Here is a 15,453-nt window from a genome sequence, read left to right as displayed (position 1 = left end):
CCTGGTAAGCACCACCTCGTGGTGCTACACAGATTACTAAATATGGGTTAAAGCAAGATGTGAGAATTAGCCAATAAGAGGCTAGAACTAATGGGCCAGGAAGTGTTTAAAAGAATACAATTTGTATGTATTCAGGTGTAAAGCTAGCTGTGTGGGGAGCTAGGCAGAACAAATAACAGGCCTGCCCCCAGATCCTTCTACAGCATGGAGTTCACATTTCAGGTCAGAAACGTAGATACTAAATCTAGTAGATCTTTCCAAAAGCTCTTCTTATTTACATTGCCTATGCCATCAGGTTGTCTTCCCCTTTCACCAATTATTTGATCTTCATTCGTCATTATTAACACATATGTCTTTGAGGGGGAACTTTACCAGATGTCACCATATTCTTTGCTCATTTTCTTTTAACTAAGCACTCCTAGAAATCAGTATGCCTATTCAAACTTCCACTTAGCTCCTGAAGGCAATGTGTGGATTTTACTTAAACATGACTATCAATTTTAACACTCTGTTATTTAGTCTTTTGTTACTGAGATTATAATATAATTTAAAAAAAAAAATTCTTCCTTTACCATCTCTCCTCTTCTATAGTCGTTTTCCACAATGTTTCTTAAGCCTTGGCATGGAATTGTTGTGTAAAAGTATCTGTTAGAACTGTTTCCTACAATGCTACATTTTGTTTGGTTGTGCTATTCCCTTATGGTCTCAGTGTGCTACAAAGAGATATTTTCTTGATGAGAGGTAAAGAGTGCACGCATCTGTAGGCATAAGCAAAAATGTTTATATTATCGTGGTACAAAACCATATTACATTAGGCTAGGATCACTATGTTTGTCGCTAGTTCAAGAAGGATTTATCATTCTTCACAATAAGAAAGTGTCATCCTTATCTAACATGGTAGTGGCTCCTTTGTAGTAGAGAGCTCATAAATAAAAGAGATGGGGAGAAGCAAGAGATTTTTGCTCATTTCTCAGTCAGCACTCAGTTGTTCGTATGCATGCTGTCGTATCTAATCTTTGGTGCAGTTGTCAAATACACTTTCACCAATATGAACTTAATGGGCAATTAGACATGTCATCTGTTGCTCCGGTTTACAGATTAATTCTTGATTGTTCTTATTCTAAAGGCTTCAAATAAACTGAAAACATAGCATTTCTAACATGATTCCTAGAACAATGAACACTGATTATTTAACATTGCCGCTAAATACCACATTTCTTTAATCATACAATGTTTTTGTACCTGGAGAAGCTAATCTTGTTAATATATAGTGTGGGTGATACCACCATTGGATTCAGGCACCACTAGGCAAAAGGCCTCCATTAATATCAATGTGCTCATGTCATGGATTATAATAATTGAACTATCTGTACATAGAATCCTCTATAAATCAGAATCTATCAATAATAGTAGTACCATTTCCACTGAAGGTAGATATTTGCAGACTTTAGTCACTGGAAGAGACATCTAGATTAGTAATGCTAATTAAAAGCAATACCTAATATATTCCCAGCACTATTCACCTCTTCCGCCCATGTACAGTATTTCTCTAAAGAAACAAACGAAAGGGCTGAAACGTGCATATTGAGGTCATTTATGGAGACTGTGAACTACTAAATTCAGTCTGTTTCTCTCTGAAGCATGCTGTAATACACCAAGTGGATCACAGACTCCAAAACCAGGTGGTTGTAGTTATTCTGGGGAGTTATAAAATTTCCTCTTTGGTGACATATACAATCTAGGTGCTCTCCCACAGTGTTATATCCATGCAATTAACAAGGTTATAATTAATTTGTCTTTCTAGCACTGAGACCATCAATAATATCAGCTCAACATTTCCAGCTTGAAATAGTCTCATCCTATTGTCCCAGGTGACTTTGGGGGAAATAATGCTTTAGTTGTATCTTTTGATTAGCAAGATTTTATTTCTCTTAATTACCAAAATGTTGTCTTTCACCAGATAAATGAATCTATGAGAATAGTATAATGCATAAAAGGGAAGGCTTGAAGAATGCTGGTTTTGCCACCCTAGGTTGATACACAGTGAGGTACTACTTTGCACATAGATTTATGACAAGAACCCACTACATCAAACCTGATAGGACAGCTATATTCAGGTACATTTCTGAATGTCAATTTCACATATCTCTGCCAAGATGTCCTTTATAAGGTGGGAGAGAGTTGTCTTCACTATGACTCATTTACTGTTTTCTCTTTCCTAGCACTTTTACATCTATTCTTTTGTTTGAAGCATTGGGGAAAGAAATAAACAATAACAAGCAAACAAACAAAACAACAGCAAAAATCCTCCTTCTCAGACACTGTATCAAAATATTTTGCGTCCTCACTACAAGCTCTCCTGCAAGGAACAATAAAACAGTGAGAATCTACAGTCTTTTCTGTTTACCTTTGTCTAGGAATTTAGTGTTACCAAAATTAGAGAATGCAGCTAGTATTTGCTGCAGCCTCCCCACATTTATTAGTGTAGTTACTTTTAAAAAATCAAAAGATTAGAAAGTAAAAAGTATAGGCCAGTACGCAGACAAATTCAGATTTGTAGATTGGTGGAGGGAAATAATAAGGAAGTTTGTTGCAAAACTGAACAGATTTACAGCAAATGTAATTTATGAGTGTTCAGGGATTCAAAGAGGTATTGTCAACCATGTTCGTAGCAGCAATAGTCATGATGTCTAGGATGTAGAAGCACCCACATATCTATGATTGATGAACAAAATGTGGCACTGCATACAGAGAAAGAAAGAGGGATTCTGACATACACCACAGCTGAAAAATAAAATTAACTAGTCACAAATACTGTGTGCTTTTACTTACAAACAAGTTAAAATTTGAGAGACAGAAAATAGAATGGTGGTTGTCAGGGACTGAGTGGAGGGAATAATGAAAGTTATTGTTTAATAAGTATAGAGTTCCTCCTTTATAAGTTGAGGCAGATTGTGAAGATGTACGATGGAGATGTTCACACACGTTTAGGAATATATCAAAGTCATTGAATTGTATACTTACGAACAATAAGCGTGGTAACTTCAAAACGTTGAAAACTTAGTGAAAAGAATTTTTGAGTAAAAGCAAAATGTTGGGTAATAAATACCCAACATTTAGAATTTCAGAACTAATGCAGGTAGCTAAAACTACTTCTGTTCCAATACTTTGCAGTTTAATATTTGAAATAGTAAGACTATGCCAATGAACTTTCAGTTAATTCTGGGTATTTATTTACTTTACATAAAACTAAAGTTGTAGTCATCACGAGGGAGCTGTGATTGCTAGTTTTTGCACAAATTGTTTAATCATCCATAAAAACACTTGTACCAGAAGAAGGTTTTGATGTGCCTTAGAGCCTAATGCAGAGAAGGCTTTACCAATTCCCATGGGTCTGAAACACTGGAGTCCTACATGTGTCCATATCCATTTCAACGTCATATACACACTAAGGGCTGTATGTACCCCTACACCCTCACTCATGACTTCCTCCACTCCTCACAGCATGTACAGCATATTACCCCAAATCCTTAGACTTTGTAGATTGTTTAGATAGATAGATGATAGATAGATGATAGATAGTTAGATAGATAGATGATAGATAGATAGATAGATAGATAGATAGATGATAGATAGATTATAGAATAAAATAGGTCACATTGGCAGAGATTGTTAAGCACATTCATCACACTTTTAAATCTTTAATATATTTTTTATTTTTGTTTTATTTTCTGTCAAATATCTTCCATCTTAAGGGAAAAACGGACTTGTACTTTAATTAAACATATCTAAGAAATGATATCAGGTTGTGTGTGTGTGTGTGGTTGTGTGTGTGTGTGTGTTATGTGTTTGTGTGTGTGTGAATGTATGTATCACTGCATTTTTTTAAACTGAATATTTCTTTATTACTATTTTACTTAATGGATGGCACTGTTAGTACTTAAGAGTCTTTTCCATATTCCCAGTAGAAACCACATAGTTTTTACCACTAAATGTATCCATTATCTCTATACCTGTCATGAAAGTTAGACCTATCTTTGAACTTTATGTAAACAAAAGGATACTATTTGTTTATAGCTGGCATTTTCTATATTAAGATATATATTATTGGTGTTCATAATTGTATATGTTTTCATATTTATTTGTATCATATTCAAATTAATGGCTCTATTTTTGTGTATCGTATTTCCTTTAATTCTAGCTTTTAGCAGTTTTACCTAGCAAATTTGAAGTACACTGTTGTGTAGATTTTAATGAGCATATGCACATAATTCCATCATTTATTTCCGAGAAGCAGAATGATGGTATCGTATTGTGAGCACACAACCAACTTTAGCCAATGCCAAATCCTCTTATACTATTTAGAAGAGAAAGATCTGGGCATGCTTTGTCTTGAGCCACCATCCTAGTTATATCTACGTATTGCCTCCATTGACGAATTGAATAAACCTTCATAGAAACACTAGCCCACATTTCACACATAACAGAAAGGATCCTTCTTTTAGTGGTGGTTAAATGTGATTCCAAATACTAATTCAATGACAGAAAGGGGGAGCCAATCAGAATGACAAAGCTGTTAAGTAAAAAAGGGAAGCTACTACAGTGTTAGATATATAGTGTAATCATGGAAAACAAGCTATTAAGTTCATAAATAACATAATTGAGTTAAAAGAATTTGTTCAGTGTCAATAAAAATATAATAGGTGAGCAAAAACATAATGGATGGACTATGATTCATTTGTCTTTCATTTTTTATATATACTTTGGTTTTCCATATGAAATGACTTAATGTATTTTTATAGATAGAGAATATCGTAAGAAAAATGTGATCTTTGTTATTATTTGTGCTAGTTTTCTGTTGCTGTGAAAACAGCATTACAAAAGCAACTTCTGTAATAGAGAGTTTCCTTGGGGCTTTGGTTTCAAGGGTGTATCTATGTCCATCATGCTGTGAGGCATGGGAAGAAACAGGCAAACCTGGCACTGACACATTAGCTGAAGGCTTGAGTCTTGATTCACAAGCAAGAGAAACAGAGAGGGCTAACTGGGAATTCAGTGGCATTTTAAAACCTTGAATTTTGCCCCTAGTGATACATCTCCTCCAACAAGGCTGCACCTCCGGATCCTTTCAAACTTTGCACAGAATTTGGGATCAAGTACTCAGACCTATGCTCCTATAGAGGCCATTTAAAATCAAATGACCATCAGGCTCCCATTGGTAATGACTGACAGGACTGTGGGATTCTTCTTTTCTTTAGAAGACTGCATAGTACCTTGATGAATTCATCAAAGCCACCACTGCTAATTATATTATAATTATTATTTCTTTTAATCACAGATAAATGTAGTCTTTACCCTTCATCAAGAAAACTTCTCTCTGCAACATACAGAGATTTTTACAGCAAACTACAATCAATCAAATTAAGAGTTGTAAAGTTATGATAGACACATCTTCAAAATACTGCCTGAGACTAAAACTCAAGGATCATAAGGGAAGAGGGGGTAGAATGATTATAAGGGCCATGAGATCATAGTTTGTTGTGACATTGCATCTATAACTAATGTCAGAATGTATTCCCATAAAATCTCACCAGTATGATGGCTTAACATGAACTGAACAAGGATGACACCAGTAGACATTTTAACATGGACAGGGGAAAGCCCAGAAAGCCTCAACCCTATACAAAATACTACAGGCAATGATGAAATGCTGAAAGTGAGAGAATTTTTTTTTTCCAAAGAGCAGAACATAACAATTGGTTTTCAAGTGCCAAATAATCAGCTTTAAAAAGACACATTCAAGTAACCTTATACAGTTATAGTAGATTGTATTTATGTACTTAGGAATATATGCATATATATATAACAATAATTAATGAAAATATCATGATTTGAATTGAACAGTAAGGTGTGGTACATGAGAAGGTACAGAATATAGAACGGTAAAAAGAAAGTTGAGAATTTATATTATTGTCTCAAAAAATAAAATAAATAATTTAAGAATGAGTAAAATCAAGTGTATCCTTTTTTATAATTTTTAAAATACTGATTGGATCAAAGGTGAATTCATAAACAATCTCAGATAAATGAATATTTCTATATGACTCAGAGATATAAATTGGATAGTGTTGGCTATCTCTCTGTCATGAATATAAATTGTTTATCACTTTAGAAAACCACGTGTTGTAGGAAGCAAATCAGTAGTCTGGGGTATTTATGGAAAGTATAGAGCAATAGTTAATAATATACCAATGTGACCATTGAAAAACCCAAACACAGTTCTAATTGCTATGTGATAATCTCAAGGCCACTGTAATCAGATGCAATCACTTCAAAATATTTCAGAATTTAAAATGCTGTTCTTGTTTAAAATGTCAGGTAATATTATTGCCAACATACTGAGATTTTGCAGGCTAATCATCTGTAACAAAATTTCCTTAGATTTAAATTTTCTGCCTCAAATATATGTATTTTTCCAACCCAGAAAAAGGAAGATAAAGCTAAGTTAAAATACATGAAATATTTTGGTAAAGCCCCCTGTAAAAGAATTAATGCTTATTGCATCACTATGTCTTTTATAATTTTTGCTGAAATATTTTCATCTAAAACATCACTTCTGCACTAAATTTTGATTAAGTTTAAAAAGGAATAAATAATTCTCTAAAGCAGTGGTTCTTAAAACTCTTCATCATGGCCCTTTTAAGGGTTTAATTAAACTTTCATAGGAGTTGTAAGTCAGATAACCTGCATACAACATATTTATATTACAATTCATAACAGTATCAAAATTACAGTTATCAAGTAGCAATAATTTTAAATAATTTTAAAATGGGGGGTCACCATAATATGAGGAAGTATATGACAGCATCACCATATTAGGAAGGTTGATAATCATTGTTCTAAAGACATTCAACTCCCAAATTTCTATGTCAAAATTTCAGTCATGTAAAGTGTAAAATAATATAGTGATATTCTATTTGTGTTTTAATAAATAAAGCTTGCCTGAAGATCAGAGTGCAGAGTTAAGTCACTAGAGGCCAGGAAGTGTTGGCCCACACCTTTAATGCCAAGGTACTCTGGGCTACACGAGATTGAATCTGTCTAAAAAGAGAAATGGACCTCACACAAAGATGTTCTCAACACTATGAAGTCACATGCCTTTAATCCAAGCATTAAGGGGGTTGCACACTGATAGGGTAAGGCAGAGGGAGGTATAAGGCGGGATGAGACAAGAGCATTTCCTTCTGAATTTAGTGGAAAGTATTGCAGTCTACAGTCATTCTAAGGACAGGATTGTCCCTTTGTTTGCCTCAGCCTTGGTAGAGGTTAAGAACTCTCTTGGGACTTGGCTACTTCGCTTTTCTGATCTTAAGTTTGAACTCTGATATCTGTCCTTGGGCTTTTATTATTCAAAATGCAGGATAATCCTAACTTTTTCTTTTTAACAAAGCAAAACTTACCACTGAGAAATTACAACTAAAGAAATCTGTTGAAACAAGCTTAGCTATTCAGATGAAGAACTCAGAGCAGTTAAAGAGTTTTCATTCCTATTGCTTTTGTTAAAATGTAAGTGGTGCAAGGGTTTCCCCCCACCCCACTGGTGATCAATGAAGAATTTGTGGACAAGCCAGTTTTCAGTGTCACGATGTCTCTTGTAGTATGTTGCACTAAAGACATCACTACGAGTAAAGAGCCATCACTGTGATTCCAGGTATTCCTTCTTCCATTACTGGCTAAGGGAATTAGTTAATCCAAGAAGGTAGTTTAGGGACTTAACGGTGGCAATGCAGACTGTTGCCTGTGATGGAAATGGAATCAGATTGATTAATAATGGGATTTAGCGATTTAGCTTGAAATAACACATATCAAAGAATAGACACTGTTTCATAGGGTAAATAGTATTCAATGAAAATAGCAGAGATTAGTTACATGGTTTGGTTTCTAAACATTTTAACAGACACACTTTTGCTAAACTCAACACATTACCATTATGTCATCAGTGAGCGACAGTAAAACACCAGGAGGTCTTATCTTCTCCAGGCAGTATGGTCTCAGGGATTAGTTTTTAATTTCCTAATTGCAGTGTAATTCAAATATTTATTTTCCAAATGTCAATCAATGTGCTATTAAGATGAATTGTCTTTAGTTCACATAAGATAGAGATGGGAGTCAAAAATATGTTAGCCACACACACAGACACATGTTAATTTTATATTTATGTGTGTGTACATATAATCTATATTGCATAGACACAAACCTGCTGACATAACAACAGATTAACTGAAATATTTGAAGTCATTTGTGTAGAAATTCTATCTTTCTGTTGACTTGTCTTTTGTTCTCTTCTCTTTAAATAAACACATCTATTTCAATTATAACAATATAGTCAATTGATAATTAAAAAGAGAAATAATAGCAGAAATTTGGGGGTAGTCAGGGAAAGAAATGGATAAAAGTGAGATGCATTCAGAAGGGCAAAGAGAAGCATTTTGGTCAAAAAGACAGAAAAACTGATATGGAAAAGTATAAAACATCCTATGTGTATGGCAACAGTGTATCATAATTTTGGGATAGTCATCCATATGAGGTCAAATCTCAGATGTACTGAGACTATACATATTAGTTGAAAGGATAATATGGATAATCAAAATTTGCAAGGTTATTTTTATATGTCATAACTCACAGCAAAGAAGCTGTCTTCTAAACTATGGGATTCCAGTCTAAAAGAGATATTAAAATTACCAGATATATAGTTTCAAAATGACTAGGTACTTAAGACAGGAAGAGAGAGTGTAATAAAAAGCAGATGAGGAACCATCTCTTATCATTAGTGATCTGTGCACTAATCAGAACCATGGCTTCCCACCTCTCCCAGTTTTATCTCTCTCTTTCTCCATGTGTGTATATGTATATATTGTGTATGTGTATATATACAAATATATACATGTGTTTTTATGTATGTGTTTATGTATATATGTATACATATATACATAAACGCATACATACATATACACACATACCCAGAAAATATCTGTTTAGTACATAGTGCCAGGGAATATTTTAAACATTAGCTTTCTTTTGATAATAGTGGAAAAAAGACATTAATGACCCAACTTCTAGTCAAATTGCTAAAGCAAGTGTACTTTATAAAATATTTAAAATGAATGGCTTTCCTTCAGTCTCAATCCACAGATGTGATGAGATCTAATAAATTTATTGAATTGGTCTGCAACTCAGTTTTTATTGTGAAGGCACCTGTGCTTGTTAGTATTCAGGCATCTGTACTGGCCTGCCCTTGGGTCCTGACAGGATGTGTCCTCAACTCAGCCACTAAGAACACCTTCTGTGCACCTTTGCTACCTTCCCTCTTAAAAGGTGGGACTTGCCCATCTCCCATCTCTTCCTCTCTCTCGTGCTTTGTTTCTCTGTTTGTCCTCTATGTCTCTGCTTCTCTCTTCTCTTCTGAAACTCTTCTCTCAGGGACAGGTCTCCCCTTTCCCTTTAATTCCCCTAACGGAAAACGTCACCTTCTGAGCACTATCAAATGGCATCTTTCTCTCACAGAGTGCTTTTTTTCTTAAAATAAAAATTACAACTTGCTTGCAAATTAAATTTGACTATTAAGCTGTTTATTAGTTCAATACACTACTAATATATCACAAGTTTTGGTACTGGTTTTTGAAACATGTAATATTTGTTGAATGCACAAAAAATAATGGAAGCAATAACATTAAAAATATGTGTAATGAAAAGTAAGAATGTAATATTCCTTAAACAAAATTTCCATACAGCAAAGCATCCTTTTGCATGCAAAATTCAAGATGTCATTGTTTTTTACCGCTGAGTAGTACTCTATTATGTATATATTCCACACTTTCTTCATCCATTCTTCCATTGAAGGACATCTAGGTTGTTTCCAGGTTCTGGCTATTACAAATAATGCTGCTATGAATATAGTTGAACAAATGCTTTTGTAATATGATAGGGCATCTCTTCGGTATATTCCCAATAGTGGTATTGCTGGGTCCCGGGATAGGTTGATCCCGAATTTCCTGAGAAACCGCCACACTGATTTCCAAAGTGGTTGCACAAGTTTGTATTCCCACCAGCAATGGATGAGGGTACTCCTTCCTCCACAACCTCTCCAGCAAAGACTATCATTGGTGTTTAAACACTATCCTGAGTGAGGTAACCCAGACCCAAAAAGATGAACATGGGATGTACTCACTCACACTTGGTTTCTAGCCCTAAATAAAGGACATAGAGTCTATAATTTGTGATTCTAGGGAAGCTAAATAAGAAGGTGAACCCAAAGAAAAACATATAGTTATCTTCCTGGATATGGGAAGTAGACAAGATAGCTGGGCAAAAATTGGGATCTTGGGGGTGGGGTGGGATGGAGGTAAGGGGTGATGGGGAGAGAAAAGTGAGAAGGGGAGGATGGGGAAACTTGGGGAAATGGGATGGTTGGGTATGGGGGCAGGGAAGTATATATCTTAAAGGAGCCATCTTAGGGTTGGCAAGAGACTTGAACCTAGAGGGGCTCCCAGGTGCCCAGGGCGATGTCCTCAGTTAGTTCCTTGGGCAGCTGAGGAGAGGGAATCTGAAATGGCCCTATCTTATAGCCATACTGATGAATATCTTGCATATCACCATAGAGCCTTCATCTGGCGATGGATGGAGATAAAGACAGAGACCCACACTGGAGCACCGGACTGAGCTCCCAAGTTCCAAATGAGCAGCAGAAGGAGGGAGAACATGAGCAAGGAAGTCAGGACTGCAAGGGGTGCACCCACCCACTGAGACAGTGGGCCTGATCTATTGGGAGCTCACCAAGGCCAGCTGGACTGGGACTGAAAAAGCATGGGATAAAACCGGACTCTCTGAACATGGCGCACAATGAGGGCTGATGAGAAGCCAAGGACAATGGCACTGGGTTTTGATCATACTTCATGTTCTGGCTTTGTGGGAGCCTAGCCTGTCTGGATGCTCACCTCCCTAGACCTGGATGGAGGGGGGAGGACCTTGGACTTTCCACAGGGCAGGGAACCATGACTGCTCTTCAGACTGGAGAAGGAGGGGGAGAGGAGTGGGGAAAAGGGGAGAGGAGTGAGAAGAGGGTTAGGGAAATAGGAGGCTGGGAGGAGGCGGAAATTTTTTTCAATAAAAAAATAAAAAAAAGAAAATCATCCTTTGCAAACTTTCTCTTTTCTTTCTTTTTTTTTTTTACATTTCTAATTCTTGGCTCTTACAACTCTAATTTTGTTCACAATCATTTTGGGAATTTTTCTTCATATTAATAAATATAAATATAATCATCATATCATGTGACACTATTATGGAACACTATGACTTATCAACTCATACTTTTGTAAACTAGTAGTAACTGATTTGTATACTGCTGTAAAGGTGTAATTCTAGTGTCCTAAACCAGAACTCAACTGATGAGAGAATTAAACGTCTTCCAAGAAATTTTGAGTATATCATATGACATTTTACATAATAGTACTGTGTGCCACATAAATCACTGAGATGTATGCTCCCCCAAAACATTAGTTCACATAATAGAAAATCTAGGTCACATATCTTAATTACTGCATTTTTAAAATTAAGTCACAAAAATAATTAGCTGTGCATCAGTTATTGACTCTTTGTTTATAGTACAAAGGTCAACTCAGATTATTACACATAAAATATTAAAACAAATCTATGCTAGAATTTATAACATAAAAACCTAATATTTTAAATATTCATGCACTTCTGCTCATTCTTGTCCATGGTTTATGTTTGTATTAAGATTAATAATATTTTCTTCTTTTTATTGTATATTGATGACTCGGATGATGCTTTAATGAATGTTCTTAATTTAAGCATCTAATGTGTTCTAAAATACATTAGCATATGATAGGAATGTATGGAGATGTTGATCAACCATGTATTTGCCATCAGTTGTGAGCAAGTGATAGACTTTCAGTTCATCCACCATTTAAATAAAAGAGTAAACATTGAAATTTAAGAAAAAAATAATCAAAAAAACACATGGTAGAAACTTTCCTATAACAAAATATAGATAAAAATCCTCAGTGTTTCTAAAGAGTTAAAAAAAAACATTATTAGACATAAGGTTGTCATCGTAACATGTTATAAGATAAGGAAATAGATTTCAAACCACTGTTAATTACATATAAAAACATACTTTATTGACATTATGCTATGATGCATAGCATTTCCAAAGAAGGTTCCTCATAATCAACACAAAGTCCAATATGATTTTAGAAACTAAACTCAACACAATACATTAAGATACTTGAATCAATCAAAGAAAATGAATCTGTGAATTTCTACCATCAAAAACATGTTTTTGATTTCTACTGGAGAAAGGAATTTTTTTTCAGCCCACTCCAAATGGTTTTATGAAAATATAAAAATCTACAAAGAAGCATAAAGGTGTTATTTACTTGACTATACTGCATAGTTATTATGAACAGAAAGAAACAGGTTCTGTAAGGCTATAATTCCATACAATTGCCTTGGAGACACACTCTCCCTTAAGCATATATAAGATTTATTTCCATTGTTCTTTTGACATATGAAAACATACATATTAACATAATGTAAAGTCAATTTCAAACTCAGGAGCTTAGCATTTTCAGTTACAACAAATCTGATACAATGTTATTAGTTATATGGTCAAAGGTAAGTTCTTTATCTTACCAAATCTTGGATTTTTGAATCCTTAAAGTAATATATAGATGTTATGTATAGAATTATTGAGATAATATAGATATGTTGATAAATCATGTTTCATGTATTAATATTACTTTGTATTTGTCATAATTCTGTTTTTAAGTCCAAATATGAACATATTTCTCTTTCTTAATATTACTTTTTCTTCATTTATTTTTTTTTCATTTCTTAAGAGCTTTCCCAGATATGCATAGTAGGTAAGTAGTTTTTAAAGTATTAAGATACACTTACCATTTTCCATAGGGGTATTTTATTATTTATTATGCTTTCAAGTTTTTCTCAAACTGCAAATGCTTTACTACAGCAACAAATTCAGTTAATTTTTGTTACTGGCTCTTTATTCTATTTTTCGTGGGGAAAACATCATCCTTATACCCTTTGTCTTTATTATTCATTTATATAATAATTATATTTAACTTAAACTGAAAGAATATTAATAATTGTTTTTACAGCTTTAATGTACATGAAGTAATGTAGTTGTTCTTAATTCTAAGATATGTCTGTACCTGTGTAGATATGTGCTTATCATAAGGAACTGGATTTTATGAAAAACAAATTGAGTATGGATCTCTTTTTTGTATGTGATGTTTTTACTAGACCTCTTGTCACAATTCTATGACCAACCAATCTGTAATTAAAAGCTTACTATTATTACAATATAGGAGCAAGGAGCAACAGTGACATTAATCTTAACAATAAAATTTTTTGAATCAATGTATAAAAATTAAAATTTCAGCACATAATCAATATACAATATTAACAAGGCATTTTCCATTTAGAAAAATAAACTTCAAATATATATATATATATTATCTCAATTCATATCACTTCCATTAAAGTAGCTCAAAAATCCTTATATGATTACTGACTTCCATATTAGATAGACAACAAGATGTTAGAATCAAAGGGATGTTAACCTAAGTTTTGTAACCATAATGATGTAAAAATGTTTTAAAGACTATAACAATATCAGCATTGCATATTGGTTAATTCTACACTGGTACAAGCTCATATCTGCTGTCGACTTGATGAGGCCAATGGCTCTGAGTGAAGGCCCTTCCCTCCTCTGGTGGTTTTAATTCTAGTTTTTAATATCTAGAAGGGGAAACTGCTACCTTTATTCTGTCCTCTTCTCTTTTAATTTTTTCATGTGTTTTTCCAGAATTTTCTTCTGTTTATCTCAGCAACAAAGCTACATATTAAAAAAAAAACTAAGAAAGATACACACTTGGAAACTTGATTGTTATGATTTATTTAATATTTAACATTTAAATAGTTCCTCTTAAAGGAACTATTTTTCATTAAGTAAATACATATTCCTGCACAGCTTCTCTGAAAAATGTGTTCACATTGAATGTGTTTGACAAGTTGAATGTACATTTATAAACTTAGAAGTCCTTACTCAAAAATTTTCAGAGATATGATCAAAATCAAGATATTTAACAACAGCAAGAAATGAGTATGTGCTGTTACCTGCTCTGATAATTTTGATTGTAGTTTACTTTTGCTGTTGAACATGTTGCATTGTTTTCAAGGCAGCCAATGCAGCAGGGTCCCTTTTGGGTCACCATCTAGCTCCCAAATCATGACACAGAGGCTTATTATGAGTTATGGATGTTTAGCTTTATTGTCTGTTTGTCCTACTAGCTCTTACAACTTAAATTATCTTGCTTCTTTTTTGGTGATTTCTACCTTCCTTTCTTTCCTTCTCTATGTCTTACTTTCCTGCTGTCTCCATGTCTTATTGACTGGTGACTCCATGGTTTCTGGCCCTAGGTGTGTCCCTGTCTTTCTCCCTTACTCTATTCTTCTCTCATCTCTTGAGCCTATATTTCTCCTCCTACTTATTCTTTCTTCCAATCAGTCATACATATCCCTTGTCTGCCTATGTATTGGTTGTTCATCTTTTTATTGGACCAGTCAGGTAATGATGGGGATCCTCCTTCGATGAGTTTTCTATTACATGGCAACAAGCTAAGGAAATTATAGAGATATCCTGCTTGTTCTTTCTATAACCAAATACTGTTATCTACACGGAGTAACCGAAAGGGTACTCAAAGGAGTAAAATCTGGCTGATGGTTGTGTTTTGCATTACAGAATTTTGAAAATTAAAATATGTACACCACATAACTGACACTTTTTCAGGTTTTTGATGGGCAACTGCCTTGAAATCTGAATAGGCCGATTCAGTAATCACACATTTATTAGAAGTTATGGCCATCATGGTTATAGCTATACAAATGAAGACAGATAGTTGTCTGGCATATGTCTCTAAGAAAATCAAACACTTTTTTCTTATAAAGCACATTACAGGTATAACAAAAAAAATCCTACAGTTATGGAAAGATCAAAATCAACAATAAAGGATATGTTAAACAAATAGAAAGGGATTAAAAATACACCCATAAATATTGCATAATGCTTTATTAAACTTGAATTTTCTTAACACTAATGAGGAAGAAACAACAACATCAGAGCGACACTATAATAGAAATAAACTTCTGAATTAAATCAACTGGTGTAGTTCAAGGAAGTGTTGATGTCACAATGGAATCCAAGAGATTTGCTACATCGAGGAAGGGGCTTCACTCTTGTTTCCACAAGAGAAGAAAAGCTACAGATACCATCAAAATTAATAAAGATGCAATTTCAAAAGGAGAAACATCTTGAGTAAGAGAAACGATACCTCAGCTACAGAGATAATC

Source organism: Microtus oregoni, unplaced genomic scaffold (assembly GCF_018167655.1).
Source record: "Microtus oregoni isolate MIOR12 unplaced genomic scaffold, Mior012 000026F_ref0000081, whole genome shotgun sequence".
NCBI classification, from domain to species: domain Eukaryota; kingdom Metazoa; phylum Chordata; class Mammalia; order Rodentia; family Cricetidae; genus Microtus; species Microtus oregoni.
Note: the sequence above shows the minus strand (reverse complement) of the source record.